We start from the raw sequence: 13,184 nt of genomic DNA on the forward strand, positions 1-13,184 counted from the left end.
AATTTTGTAGCCCTCGCCAAAAACTTCCTTTCCAACTTCGCAAACGCGAATGATGAAGCCAAATACCTCAATATCGTCGTAAGTTTCATTTCCTCAAGAAAAAAGAAAAAAGAACAAAGAAAAACCCTGATCCCTTCCATTCTCTTCAAGTAACAAGTTACTTGCCTACTTGTTCATTTTTCCTTAAGCATAAGATAGTTATTAATTTATGAAGAAGACATTGAGATTCTCCTGCAAAGGTCCAATTTTAAGGTTTTTGGTTTCTCATTGCTGAGTTGCTATCAACGTGTTGAAATCTATCTTGATCAATGTGATTTGTTACCTGAATCGCGATATTGGTTTATCTATCGTCGACTTGATGTCGTCATTCCTAATGTATACATGCACATGTCATTTGTTGCGATACAAACTATTGTCTTCACAATACCATAGAGATTTCTTTTTTCTTAAGCAATGATTTTGAGCAACCTCCTGGTACAATAAGGGTTTAGGGACTTTCACCCAATATCTATCGAAGAGAAAAAGGAATCCAATCCCCAACCACCGGGCAAATGGGCCCATGTCCTAGGGATGGTAACCTACAACAAGGAATCAAATCCATTTTGCACAACCCCGGTATTGGTCTGAAACACACCCTAAACCCCAAACCATTGGGATTGTTAGGGAAATTCATAAAGGTCTTTTCTCATATTATTTCTAAAACTTGATTTCCCATCCAAGAAATACATCGAAACGTGTCCAGCAACGAATTGCTAGGAAACACATCTGAGTCAGAAAAATCAATGAGAGCCAACATTGGCAATCGAAATTTGGGTTTTTTTTAAGGGGCCAAAAAACAGCATTCCTGTAGAAACTAGAAACCGAATCGCATAAATGGCCGAATCAAATGGGAGGATCAAATGGGCCACATAATTCCCCATTTAACAAATCGCCTCAACCCCAAGGAATAATTAACTTTAAATGGGCCCCTAATCCTGGTAACCCTGGGCCCTACAATTAAAAGGGGGCCCAAACCCGCTAAAGGACCCTCTTTCCAAAATGATGGGGTTGATTTTACCTTTAAAAAGGCCCACCACAAGTTTAATTTCTTCTTTTGAAAGTAATATTATTAGGAAAAAACTACATCTTAAAATATCTTGGTAAAAAGAAATGGTGGGATTCATTTAATTTTTTTTTTTCCAGAACCTTGATTTATTTTCTTCCCAAGCCCTAAAATGGGCCAAAATTTGGGCGGTTAGGGGAAACTGTAAGGGGATCCCCAATAAAGTTGGATAAAATAAGGGGACCCAGGAGCTTTTTTTTTACCAAACTTAGGGTGGGGCCACTTATAAATATTAATAATTAAACTTGAGGAAAACTTTTTTAAAATTTAATTTATTTTTTAAAATTAAAAATTTTAATTTTTAAATTGATTTCAATATTGGATCAAATAAAAGATGGGGGGCCCATGTAGGGCCCCCAATTTCATATGTTTTGTTTTTAAAAAATTTTTAAAAATTTAAAAATTTTATTGCATAAAGTGCTCCAACAATGGGTCTGTGCACGAGGGTAGCACGTGTGGGGTCCCTTAAAACCTCAAATCTACCCCATTTTGCGGTGTTGGGTCCCATGGACCCCCCCCATGGCCCATCCTGTTCCCCCCCTCTTCTCCCGGAAAGGGTCTTATCACCCCGGTTTTGGTGGGTGGGGAAAGGGCCCCCAATGGTGGTCCCATCCCCTGCTGGAGGTTTGGTGGAGATTAATCGGTTGCCCACCAAAATGGAGGAGGGATAGCCCATGACCCCCCGTCGGGAACCCCAAGAAAGGGGTTACATTTTGGGCGTCCCCCCCACGGGGTTGGATTGAAAAGCCTTTGGTGGGCCCACTGAGTGGATAATTTTGGTCCTGATTTGACTCCACCCACCCAAAGGTGGGCAACCTTGGGAGGAACATCGTAATGCAAAAAGGGAAATGCGGGAAAGGGAAAGGAAAAAGGAACCAAAGGTAGGGGCCCCGATTATGGGCCCCTTTTGTACAAAAAACCAAGGGGTACCAATTGGGAATAAAAAAAAAAAAAAGGAAGCAAAATCAAATTCCAAGGGGCCCAGATTTGGTGACCCGATGCCTAACCTTAGCTTCGATTCCAACGGAGGAGATGAGGTTTGGATGGTTGAGATGGGAGATCTAAGGATGGGGAGGTGGGCCACACATGAAGCTTGAGAGAAATGGGAGAGGGTCTCATACGTATGGATTTTTGCTTAAGGGAGGGTTTGAAAATGAGAGAGACTTGTAAGGGAGAGAGAGAGAGAGAGAATGATGGGTGATGGAGTGATGGATGGGAGAGAGGGATGGGGGTGTAAGAGATTTTTGACTTTTTTTGGCAAAAGTTGTAAGAGAGGTATGGGTTTGTAAGAAACTTTTTGACTTAGGGGTTTGCTTGGGAAAGGGTGAAAGGTGATGTGTACTTGACATGATGGGATTGATGGGATTGATGTGACACCTCGTAGAGATTCTCTCGGAATTCGCACGCGCGGTGTTTTTCTCGCACCGAACGCTGGCCCACAACTCCCGACCAGAGCATCGCATCAGCGCGCGAGTCGCGGCATTGGAACCGCGGCGACGACGCGGTCACTAAGGTACAAGCCCTGGGTTGAGTCGACTCAGGTTGACGGCACGAGAATTCAGGTCACGCGCAAATACCGGTCAAGGGTCGAAGGTTGCCGGAATTCGACCCGGAAGACCGCGAAAGCCTATGGAACGGTACGGTCTAGGATACGGGGCTCACATAAGCTCTCTGTGCATCCTCTTCAAGTTCTCTCTCTTTTTCCATCTCTCTCTTAGATTCTCCCTCAAGCTCTCTCTACGTCCTCTTCAGGTTCTCTCTCTCTCTCTCTCTCTCTCTCTCTCTCTCTCTCTCTCTCTCTCTCTCTCTCTCTCTCTCTCTCTCTCATTCTCCAACATAAATGAAAGATCTTGACTTCGCAGTAGACAAAGGTAAGTCGTTCATCTCATCTCATCCGACGATCTTCCTCTCTTCCTATCTCTCTGTGATGAAATTGAGGGCCCCAATTTTTTAATTTTGTAGCCCTCGCCAAAAACTTCCTTTCCAACTTCGCAAACGCGAATGATGAAGCCAAATACCTCAATATCGTCGTAAGTTTCATTTCCTCAAGAAAAAAGAAAAAAGAACAAAGAAAAACCCTGATCCCTTCCATTCTCTTCAAGTAACAAGTTACTTGCCTACTTGTTCATTTTTCCTTAAGCATAAGATAGTTATTAATTTATGAAGAAGACATTGAGATTCTCCTGCAAAGGTCCAATTTTAAGGTATTTGGTTTCTCATTGCTGAGTTGCTATCAACGTGTTGAAATCTATCTCGATCAATGTGATTCGTTGCCTGAATCACGATATTGGTTTATCTATCGTCGACTTGATGTCATCATTCCTAATGTATACATGCACATGTCATTTGTTGCGATACAAACTATTGTCTTCACAATACCATAGAGATTTCTTTTTTCTTAAGCAATGATTTTATAAATTGGTTATATTACGAGCAAAGAACCAAGAATTAGTAGAACATGTTCCAAAAGGCCACATTCCACAAACAATGACTCCTCATCTGAGAGGAGAACTCACTAGGAAGGTGAATTCATACTTCTATGGTCACATGTCATATATTTGGGTCATGCTCATACTATAAGATCTTGGTAGCTCTACAACTAGGAATAACAAAATTGCTAATGCTTAGGTTGGTTGCACCAAATATCATGATATTTGGTCTGACCAACACACCCTTAATATTTTTCAAAACCAAAATTGTTGTTGATGTGGTTTCAAAGAAATAAGTTCTGTTTTAGTTGATATGATCTTGCAAAATCATATATGTTTATTAATTTATTTTCTCAATAACATAATTGCAAGGCAATTGATAATTGATTTGCTATCCAATACATAATTAAATTTTATTTGAGTTGCTTTCTCCCATTAGTATTTACCCACTACATTTGATACTAGTTAATCTAATTTTGGTTCACATTATGCTATAATATGAACATATCTATCCATTTTCAACTTTAGGACTGTATTCATTAAATTGACAAATGGTAAGTGCAAACTAAGATCTCGCTCTCTGTAGCTATAAATACAAAATTTTAAAAATCCCAAAATCTTAGTTGTTTTGTGTGCGAGAAGGGCACATTTTGGATATCCTGAAAAATTGGAGTGGTTGGAATGCTTTTCCACCCAAATCAATATTTGTGACATTATAGGTCATATGTGAAATATAGCCAAGCTTGATTGGGAACAAGAAAATCAGAAAAATGAAGCTGCACAATCCATTTTCTATTTTTAAACACTGCCTTCAAATGCACAGAGGAATGGATGGTAACTATTGATGATGTTTTCCGGTAGGTAGACCCTTCTAGACCTGTACAAGTAAAAAAAGAAGAAACAAAGGAGACCCTGGCTAGTGCAGGGGACCCTCCGTTGCTTAAGTCAGGACTCTGGGTCTTTCCGAAGGGATGATCTCTTGGAAAAGAGTCACCAGTCAAGTATTATGATGAGTGTACGTATCTTTCAGAGGTTAGGGATACCTTTATTTATAGGGATAGAACGTAGGCATCGTGAGGAATATTTCTTGATAACTTGGAGGAGGATCCGTTCGGATTCGGGATGTATATAAAGATTTAATCTTAATCTTTTAATCCTGAAGATCTTGGGATTTTATATTATCTTCCAAAGATCTTAAGAGAGATCTTCGGGCCGTTGGAGATATTTTCGGACTGCTTAATCTGTGTATGAACTGTAATGGGCAACTGCTATTACCGAGTTATAGATGAGCTATTTTTTCGATCCAGGGTCATGCTTTGGCCAATTTATTACCGACCTATGGGCTTGGTCGGCACTTTGGCCATAAGAGTGATTTTATAATTGCACTCTTTGAGGGTCCTTACGACTGCGTCGACCTCCTTAAGGGTTAGCTTGTTTTTGGACGTAGAAGCCCTTAATGGCTCGGATTTTCGAGGTCACGTGTGGCGTCAGGCTGCCATTTCAGTGACAATCGAATGGGAACGCGACATGTAGCTCAGTACTCAATAGTGGGGTCAAGCAGCGCGTGGGGTTGCGCCACGTGTCGGTAGAGGGGAAGTCGAAGAGATGTTGTATGGTCATCATTGATGGTCGCACTCAAACGGCGCCACGTGGCCCTCATATATAGGGGAAGCCCTACCACATGGTTGTCCCCACTTGCAATTTTCATCTTCTTCCCAATCGTCTCCTTCTAAATGCGCCAAAGGGATTCCGGCGTCTATGGTTACTGGCATTCCGAACGGACCACTTTCTCTGATGAGCTTTCAATCACTCGTCTTCTCCCTCCTCCTTTCTTTTTCCTTTCAACGAGCACAATGTCGGATTCTGTTGATTCACTGGGGGGGGTTTTCGGTGGTGACAGTGGGTCTAGTAGCCTATGGGTTATGTCAAATCCACCACTGCCGTTGAGGATGGTGGAGAATGTTGATTTCCCGACGTCTTGGGCCACAAAACCATCTTCGCAAGAAAGGCCACTAGACATGGAGCCTTCCGCTGTCGGGGATGACCTAGAGGGGTTTGACAAGGATGGGATTGGGGCTCCGGTACCTTCCACCCTTACTGCCACGGATTTGGATCAGATAAGGCTCGGGTAGCACATCCTTAAGTCAGTGATTATTCGGCTTCCCCTACCGGATGAACTTTCGAACTAACCTCCAAAGGGGTTGGTTGCTATTTTCTAGGTCGCCCTTCAGTGCGGCCTATGGCTCCCTCTGCAGCGAGTGGTGAGGAAACTGTTCGCTCGGCTGAATTTGACCCTAGGACAAATGATCCCAAATGGCTAGAGAGCGTTGATAGGCTGTGTTGTCCTATGGACTGAGCTAAAACAACCCAAGCTAACGATGGAGGAATTCCTCCATCCGTATCAAGTTAAGCTGAATCATAATCAGCCTGGCTGGTACTATCTGTCTGCCTAGTGAGGAACAGCGAGGAGCCTTATTACTGACCCTCCATTGTCCAACAAGAACTAGAGGGATGAATGGTTTTGGGCATCTGGGAACTAGGAGATAGTCGATCTATCTCTACCTTCTAGTCAACACTGGGTTCCTACAGCATTTTCCGACCCAGTTAAACATTTATCAAATAGTCATTCTTAGTCTCTTTTGAGTTGGTCGATTTCTGATTGTACTGTAGCAGATGTGTTTATTTCTCTCTGCAGTCGTCCCCAAATAGGTCCCTCTGGTTGACAGCGGAGCACTTGCTCATATCCAAGCGGCAAGAGTGCTCCCTTGGGAGAAGAGATCTTGGAGGATTCTCCTTTAACCCGAGCTATCGGTAAGCCGTTGGGTAAGACCTACTTTCGAGTTATAGTACTTAGACATTTTTTGTAGATTCTGCTGACATTTCTTCTTCATATATTGAATATAGAGATGCTTGAAGCTCGTCCTCTGATCCGACCTCCTTCCAAAGTCCGAGTTCCTCTTGCCAGGGACGAGGCGGCGACACCGAAAAAGAAGAAGATCAAGGCTTCTTCAAAAAGCAAGGGGAAGGTTGGCCCCTCCTATCCTATCATGATAGAGGCAGAGGTAGAGGGAATGGAGGTAGAGACCTCCTCTGGCGCTGCTGGAGTGGCAAGGCAGTCGTCCCGCAAGAGGTTGCTCCTGCTGAGGTACAGGGGGTTGCTGAGCTTCCCTCTGAGGCTCGGTCTTTGGGTGCTGAGGGGACTTCTCGCCCGTGAAGTCTCCAGTGGACTATCGAGGAGATCCTTCCCTGGGTAGACTACCACATGCCGGAGGTGGAGTTCGGCAATTTATTCGACTCCCCTATGGACTTAGTTTTGGTCAACGTGATGACAACCCTCCTTGGGGTAAGACATTCTTCAGAGTTGCATCATTGTTCATTTTTTCTTTGCTAATGTTTACACCTAACTCGCTTTCTTTTTTGTTGTAATTCACCGTGTGATTGTTAAAGGCACACGCCGAGTTTGCTCGAATGCGCGAGCTAGTGGGCGAGGCTGACCAAAAGGTGGCCTAAGTGAAGGCTCGGGCTGTTGATGCAGAGGTCGAGCTAGGGGCTACAAAGACGGCCCTTGAAGCGGCTGCTGCGGAGAAGGCCGAGGTGGTGGCAAAGCTGGAAGAGTCTAAGGCTTGGTATGCTGATTGCCGAGTTAAGCTCATGGAGACCTCAGGCAAACTCGAGGAGTCAAGGTCGGGATGAAGGCTGCTCTTGCCCTGGCTCGGAAGAATGTAATGGAGGAGTTCAAGGTCTCTCATTCGTATTCAAATGAAAGCGATTACCTCTTTCGCCAGGGTTACGCTGAATGCAGTCATGAAGGAGTCCTTCCCCGAGCTAGATCTCCTTCCCCGAGCTAGATCTGTCTGGCTTCGATGAGACTGAGTCGGGCTCTGATGGGTCGAGCGATGAGGCGGCTCCTGAGTAGCCACCCAAGGTCGTTGCTTGAGGGTCGATTTTTATAGAGTAGTATTTCCTTCATCTTATAATGCCTTTCCCTTTTTCAACTTCAAGCACTTCAAGTGCTATCTGTGTCTCCCTTTCTTAACTTAGAGCACTTCAAGCGCTGCCTTCTTATGCCTTCTTCAGCTCCAAGTACATCAAGCATTTATAGATTGGCGTACATGTATTTTTTTTGGGTTATAATCGATGTAATGCCAATGTAATTGTGCCTTTTGGGTTTTATTAATGAAACATCTCTTTTTTAGAAAATTTCTCTTGAATTTTGAACTTTCTGAGTTGTCCAGATCGTCTTTTATTTTGCATGAGTAGGTCGATCCGAACCTAGGTTATAATTCAAGTATCAATCAAACGTTGATTGGCGCTTTACCGAAACCTGTCTAAGCCAGATAACTCGGACATAGCTTGGGCATTGATTGGATCAAGGTCATTTATTGGTTAGATCTTGGTCGAATAATATGTAGAAGCTTTATTAACATTATTTTGAAGCCGAGTGATACATGGCAAGTGTTATGCCGACCTATGGGTAATAGGTCTTTAAATGCTAGACATTCCATGGGTGCAAAAGGAGCTGGCTAGTTAGGTGTTCTAGTCGATACGAACCAGGTCGGCTCGTGCTTGATGTCACAGAAGGTCCTTCCCAGTTCGGACCCAAGGTCCCTGATCCTATGTAAGGTCCATATCTAAGCCCATACTGTTCCGTAGGCTTCGCCGGTCATTCCGGTTGAATGCTGAGGACCCGCGATCGGTTATCGACGTTTCCCCACGACCCTGAGACGTGTCCCGTATTTCAGAGTCGGCTCAACCTGAGACCTATATCCTTGCGACCGCATCGTCGTCGCGGTTCCAACGCCGCGTCTCGGTCGTCGAGGCGATACCCGTGCCAGGAAGTGTGGACCCGCGTTCAGTTTGAGGAAAACACCGCACGTTGCAAATTCCAAGGGAATCTATCAAATCCATCACATCAATCACATCACTTGTCAAAAGTACACCCATCACTCAACCCATTACTCTCCCCATGCCCAAGTACAAAAGCAACCCCAAAAAGTCAACAAGCACCTTACCTCTCATGTCACTCCATCATTCCTCTCTCCCATCACCCATCTCTTTCTCTCTCTCTCTCTCATTCTCCAAAGACAAGCAACTCCAACGTCCATGGCTTCCATGGAGAACCTTGGTGTGGCCCACCTTCCTATGTCTCATCCCCACCCTCCAAAGTTCATCTCAACCGTTAAAATCCAACCCTTGGAGCTCTAGATTGCGTCGGTGGAAGAAGGAATAGGAGATCAAAGGTGGGTGTTCATAATACTAGATTTTGATTTTATAGATTTATTTATTTAGGGCCCACATGTATTGGGACCCACTTGATGAATGTTTTGTAAGGGATGGCTCATAGTGGCGGAGCCCTCCATCGCATGCCATTCTCTCTCTCTCTCTTTCCTTTTGTATGATGGCGTGTGGCCCACTTAATCCAGACCATCCAATTGCGGGACCCAACTTGAGGAATAAATGGTATCTCAGCCACCCATCCATGTGAAAGGTGAACGGGTTGGCTGGTTACCTCACACCAGTTATACAGCTGGTGTATTGATACCACCAAGCTCCGTGGGACCCATTGCTGTGACGTCAGCAAGATCTGTGGGGCCCAATTGATGTATGTACTACATACACACCATTCATCCTGTTTAGCTAGATCATGGGCCCACCTGATCTAAGCCTGACCGTCCGAGTATTGGACGTTGCTGCTGGACTGTTAAAGGGGAAAAACAAATATCAGCTTTGTCCAAAGCAGCAGGCCACACGTATGGCCCATCTTGATGATGTTATCGGATCCACACCGTCCAAGCAAGGACGGTGGGTCCCACGCTGCACGTAGCAGCTGCTGGATGCAGCAAGTTCTGTGCATCCAATCTGGTATATTTGAACCGTCCGTCCCTGGACCATGGGCCACCGTGATGGGGTCTTTAATCAAAACCGTCTACCTGGATGTATTATACATTCCAGCCGTCCAACACTCATGGATGCTGGATCTATGAGAAATTTAAATAATATTATATATATTTATATGATATGTATTATATTATAGTTTAATATTTTATATTTCATGGATGGGCAACTTACACGTGGGACCCACCTCTGTGGATGAGGATTGGCTGTGTACGTTTACAGCAGCTATATAGCTGCTGTATTGACGTCAGCACCCATGTGGGTCCCGCATGATGTATGTATCTTATGTCCACGCCATCCATCCATGATCCCACCGTGATGTAGGCGTTCCATCTCAGTCGTCCATCATCAGGACGCTTATGTGGACCCCAGCAGCATGCAGCTGCTGGATTGACGCGAGGAGCTCTCTGGATCTAATCATGAGGTCTATGTTATATTCAGACCGTTCATCTGGTGAGACCCACTGATGTATGTCTTATTCACACCGTCCGTGAACGTGGGGACCCACCATGAAGTATGTGTTGTACTACCACGCTGTCCAGCACGTGGATTCCACCCTGATGAACGTGTACCGCCCAGAGGTGGTGTCCATTATGATGTATTTACTCCATCCACACCGTCCAGAGTCTGGACGGTGCTGGACTGTCTGGACCATGCCGACATGTCCCATCACACTGTATGTGATTATCCACACCATCAATCCATTGTGTGGGGCCCTACACATGTGATGCATCTGCACCGACCAGACCTTGGATGGTGGGACCCACTCTACACGTGGGGGCCTAGGGTGGATATGGACTGGCTCGTGTACCTCTCACAGCAGCTGCTGAGATTGATGGCAGCAATTTATGTGGGACCCACCCTGCACGTGTGAGGGTGGGGAACACCTTAATGATGTGTTGATCCACTGTTCAGCCCATGGACGGTGGGTCCCAACCTTAATGTATGTATTCTATTCTCACCGTCCATCTGGACTGGACGGTGATGTGTAGGGCTTACCGTGATGTATCTGTCCAGATGGTGGGACGCACCTGATGTATGCGTTGTATCACGATCGTCCAAACTACTAGACCCCACCTCCTGTATGCATTGTATATTCACGCCGTCCATCTATTTTCTAATACGTGGGGCCACCTTGATGTATTGTTTATTCACATCGTCCATCCGGTTGGGATGGCGGTGGACTCTTTCATGATGTATGTACTCTATACCTTCATCGTCCGTCCCTTGGACGTGAGACCCACCTTGTGACGTGTTGTATACTCACACCATCCATCCACATGGCCCCCACATGATGTGAGTGTTTTATCAGTACCGTCCAACCCATGGACCCCACATGTTGTGTATCTAAGGCCCATGAGAAGGGCCCACCTGATGTGTATGAGGCCCATTAGTGCGGCCCGTTGATGCAGCCCAGTTGATATATATGAAGCCCATTGGAGCGGCCCGTGGACACGGTCCACTTAATGAGTATAAGGCCTATCGGTGCGGCCCATGGACGCAGTCCACTTGATGAATATGAGGCCCACTGGTGCGGCCCATGTGATATGACCCACTTGATATGTATAAGGCCCATATGATGCGGCCCACTCGTTATATATGAGGACCATATGATGTATTCAAGGCCCATGGGCGAGGCCCATTGTGATGTTTTCGAGGCCCATGGGCGTGGCCCAATGTGATGCGTATGTGGCCCATGAGTAGGGCCCATGGCGATGTATATCAGGCCCTTGTGTGTGGCCATGGGCCCACTATACGTATGGCTCTATGTGCACCACTCCTTACGAGCGATGTTGGTTAAATGTCCACATTGATGGGCAATGATGGTTGAATGTCCACATTGTGACCTTCCCTTAGGCCTTGGCCCATTCTCACCATTCTCTTAGAAGGTTAACCCAAATAAGTGGGCCCCATTCACCATAGACGGATGACTCTGTGCTATCGAATTTGATATAACCACGACAGATGGCCGATCTTTATGGTTTGATTGGTCGTTCATATATAGATACCGCCGTGTATATAAGTCGATTAATGAGACCGATTTACCGATTCTGATTATTGATTGATTTCGATTATCGTGACTGATTGTCGATTGACGTGACCGATTTGCCTATTCTGATTATCGATCGATCTCGATTGTCATGGCCAATTTGTCGATTCTGATTATCGATCGATCCCGATTGTCGTGGTCGATTGCCGATTCCGATTGACGTGACCGATTTGTCGATTCTGATTATCGATCGATTCTAATTGGCTGACCGATTGCCAATTTCGATTGACGAGACCGATTTGCCGATTCTGATTATCAATAGATTTCGATTGTCATGACCGATTGTCGATTGACGTGACCGATTTATCGATTCTGACTATCGGTCGATCCCGATTGTCGTGACCGATTGTTGATTCTGATTGACATGACCGATTTGCCGATTCTGATTGTCGATCGATTTCAATTGTCGTGACCGATTACCGATTGACGTGACCGATTTGCTGATTCCGATTATCGATCGATTCCGATTGTCGAGGCCGATTGTATAGGTTGACTCCGATTATCGAGGCCAATTATATAGGTCAATTCCAATTTATCGAGGCCGATTGTATAGGCCGATTCCGATTGTCGAGGCCGAGGCCAAGTATCGAGGCCTATGTGATGAGGCCCATTGTGATGCATTTGAGGGCCAGGCGATGGAGCCCATTGTGATGTATGTTAGGCCCATCATGATGTGTATTAAACTCTTGAGTGAGGTCCATGGTGTTGTATATTCGGCCCTTGTGTGAGGCCATGGGTCTACTATATGTTAGGCTCTATGTGGGTCATTCCTTGAGGGCAATGTTGGTTAAATGTCTACATTGTCGAGGTCGATTGTCGATGCCGGTTATTGATATCGATTATGAGTATGTAATACATAACATCATGATACATGCCCATACGCATCATTTGCATGCTTGTTATGAAATGTGGTTGATTATTGCATATGTCATTGAGTATGTTGTTATGAGACTCCCTGATAGGTGGAGGTTATCTCAGATGATCGCATAGTATGCGCAGGATTGATGCATGACTGGTTCGTATGACTCATACATCTTACATTATGATTACTGTACGCCCTAGCGACATCAGGGTAGTAGCCTTCACAGACATATCGTGGATGGCCAAATGGGACATCGAAAATGTTTGGTTATAGCATACGGGAGCCATAAATGTCCCTGGGTGAAAATCCCTAAACCTTTGTGGCCAGGAGATGCCCCAACGTCGAGACCGAGTGGATATATGAGCGCATGAGGGCCGTATACCAGTAGGCCGCGTCTCCCACTGTGTCGTGGTTAGTTGGGAAGGGGTATGACCTTACCCGCCTGAGTAAGGGGGCAATGTCTAGGTTAAGTTTGACCAGCTTGAGGAATGGGTCCGCTATTGACTAGCCGGGCTCCATATTGGCAGGCAGATAGTGAGGTCTCGTCCACTTACCCAGTTGTGCTCTCGGATAGGGGCGGCAAGCTGGCGTAGAGTGTAATAGACCCCGGTGATGATCCCAGAGAGGAACCGTACTGATTTATGGACTTATTGAGTAGGAATTGCATACTTATACATTCATTTCATTCACTATCCACTTGGGCTGGTGGTGCGCAACTAATTGTTGTGTACCTTCGCATGGCCAGGATTTTGGTTGGGCGCGCGACTAACTTGAGATCAGGAGTTTACCACATTGAGTCTGACTATCCAAATTTAGATATAGGACTGGTTTGGATAGAAGTCCCTT

This window comes from Magnolia sinica, chromosome 9, assembly GCF_029962835.1.
Source record: "Magnolia sinica isolate HGM2019 chromosome 9, MsV1, whole genome shotgun sequence".
Classification (NCBI taxonomy): Eukaryota; Viridiplantae; Streptophyta; class Magnoliopsida; order Magnoliales; family Magnoliaceae; genus Magnolia; species Magnolia sinica.